This window comes from Octopus bimaculoides, chromosome 2 (genome assembly GCF_001194135.2).
Source record: "Octopus bimaculoides isolate UCB-OBI-ISO-001 chromosome 2, ASM119413v2, whole genome shotgun sequence".
Lineage (NCBI taxonomy): Eukaryota > Metazoa > Mollusca > Cephalopoda > Octopoda > Octopodidae > Octopus > Octopus bimaculoides.
The window spans coordinates 73,187,128-73,190,409 of NC_068982.1; positions in this window are offsets into that span (position 1 = coordinate 73,187,128).

A 3,282-nucleotide genomic window follows, 5' to 3' on the forward strand; every position below is an offset into this window, starting at 1 on the left:
ATAAACACTTCTTCTTTGTCTGATCTTTTATAATAATTATTATTATTGTAGTTGTTATTATTATTATTATTATTATTATTATTATTATTATTATTAATATTATTATTATTATTATTATTATTATTATTATTATTATTATTATTATTATTAATAATAATAATAATAATAATATTATAATAATAATAATATTATTATTATTATTATTATTATTATTATTATTATTATTATTATCATCATCATCATCGTCGTCGTCGTCATCCTCGTCACCATGATCATGATCATCATTATCATTATCATCATCGTCAAGTACTGGGATCGATGGTGTCGACTAATCCCTTGTCAACATTTTTGGCCTTGTGCCTAAATCAGAAACAGTTGTCACCAACATCATCCTCAATATCCTTACTAATATTATTATCATCAACATCAATATTATCATCATCATCATCATCATCATCATCATCCTCCTCCTCCTCCTCCTCCTCCTCCTCCTCATCATCATCATCATCATCATCATCATCATCATCATCATCATCCTCATCATCATCATATTCATCATCGTCATCATCATCATCATTACCATTGTTGTTATCATCGTTACCATTATCATCATCATCATCATCATCAATATTTTCATTATGACTGTTTAAGTCTTAACTAATCGAATCATTTACTAAACCATTCCAGTAATATTCAGTGGAATTATTTCCATCTAAATTAGTGACATTTATAATATTCCTCTCCGTTTTAAACATTTCTAATATCTTTTAGGTCTGGCTGTCTTCAAAAATCATTCTCTAGACAGAAGGCGCTACTGGATTTAGCAGTTGAATAATTACAGACAAACTTGATTAAATATTAATGTTTAGTGCTTTCGTAATAATTCTTGCTTTCCATTCCGGTATTTTTACTTCTATTACAATATGGTAAGTAAGCATCACAAGACATTCTTCTGTGTCTTTAACGATTCCAATCTGCAGTAGAGAGAAGTGTGTTGCTAAGGTAAAAACTAAAAAGAAAATTATTGATCGTTTTATCTATAATAGAAGTGATAGTTACATAGTGCTTAGGTGCATCTATGTAGAACACAGCCAAGAGAAGCATTACTGGACAAATAGGCAATGCAAATTGAAATATGGTTACAATAAAACTGAGTAAATATCTATAATCATATACATATACAGATATACGAAGTGAACATTTATATATATATGTGTGTGTGTGTATATATATGTGTGGGTGTGTATGTATGTATATGTGTATGCATGTGTGCGTGTGTGTATGTATGTGTGTGCGTGTGTGTGTGCGTGTGTGTGTGTGCGTGTGTGTGTGTGCGTGTGTGTGTGTGTGCGTGTGTGTGTGTGCGTGTGTGTGTGTGCGTGTGTATTGATATGTTTGTATGTTTGTATGTTTGTATGTATGGATATATATAGATATATAGATAGATAGATAGATAGATAGATAGATAGATGGATAGATAAATATAGATATATAGATATATGGCTATATAGATAATGTGAATATCACATACATTATCAGTATGACATACTTAATGTATGTGCATAGTTAAAAGCAGTTAAAGCTGTGGTACTGCATCGAAGAGAAACCCCTTTAAATACTTAAAGACGTATTGCGTTTCAAAATATAATATACCTCAAAGATAGACGATATATGAAATGCAACAGCAGTTAAATATATGAATCTATCTTATGTAAAATATTTCATAATATATTTTACATAGAACTTCTTCAAACTAGGTAGAGTGAATGGATAGACGTTTATTTATTATATCAAAGATAACAGTCTAGGTAAGGGTGGAGCTCAGAGTAGACTCTAGAATTTGGTATGATATTCCATATTCGCTCGTGTATAAATCGCATTATTTATTATTTGATTTTAACTGGAAAAAAAACAGCGGTACGACTGACTAACCAACGGGGCAAAACAAATACTATGAAAGGAAAAGAAATTGTACCAAAATTAAACACTAAATTAGGGGTGCACTTTATACTCGAGAAAATATGGTTTACGTGTGTGTGTTTATATATAATATATATATATATTTCGATTAGAGGTTGTGTTAACCTCATGAAGGTATGGTTTTATCCAAGAAAATACTGGTTCAATACCTAGTATTTTGGGGGAATTAATTTCCTTAAAATAATAGGTTTACATATATAAATCATTCATATAAAAGAAGGAAAAGGAAATGGTGATTGGGAAATTTATAATTGTCTATTATTAACATCAAATTAATCAGTCTGCCATGATGAATCCATAAACATATATAAAACATCCAAGGGTGTACTATTTCGCATCTGAAGATATTATGCTCAGGTCATATAAACTAAATATTTACTTAATATTTACTTAGTATTAAATGAAACAGCTGTAAGGGATGATGATTAATTTGCTGTTAATAATAGACAATTATAAACTTCCCAATCTCCGTTTTCTTTCTCTTCTTTTACACACATATATATATATATATATATATATAAACACACTAACACACTTGCAGAGTGGGTGAGGGTGAAATAGTAGAAACGGTTGAACGCCGAATTGAATGTAAAGCAGAAATTAGTTTTGTCCCTTTTTGTATTCCATATTTTCAATGAAATTAACTGTAATCATTAGACGATCGTTGATTCAATCAGTTGCACCTTCCTATGGTAATTTAACACACGCACATATCATCATCATCACCGCCACGTTGACGATGAATGTAAAATGAAATTCTACTGTAATGTTATAGCTACCGGGCAGCTATAAAGTGATGCACAATGCACGAGGCTCTGAATGCACTGCATCTCATAACTGAAACAACTACAAATTAAACATATTTTATTTCGTAATTCCTGTTCCCTTGTTATTCAGTAATTGATATTACGCTCGGTACTAAGGCGGCGAACCGGCAGAATCGTTAGCACGATATATATATATATCAGGGTGGCGAGCTGGCAGAATCGTTAGCACGCCGGGCGAAATGCTTAGAAGTATTTCGTCTGCCGTTACGTTCTGAGTTCAAATTCCGCCGAGGTCGACTTTGCCTTTCATCCTTTCGGGGTTGATTAAATAAGTACCAGTTACGCATTGAGGTCGATGTGATCGATTTAATCCCTTTGTCTGTTCTTTTTTGTCCCCTCTATGTTTAACCCCCTGTGGGCAATAATGAAATACACACACACACACACACATATATATATATATATATATATATAAATTGACAGGATGAGATAAAAAAAATCCAAGGCTGTAAATAGTTTTCAAAACATTTATAAA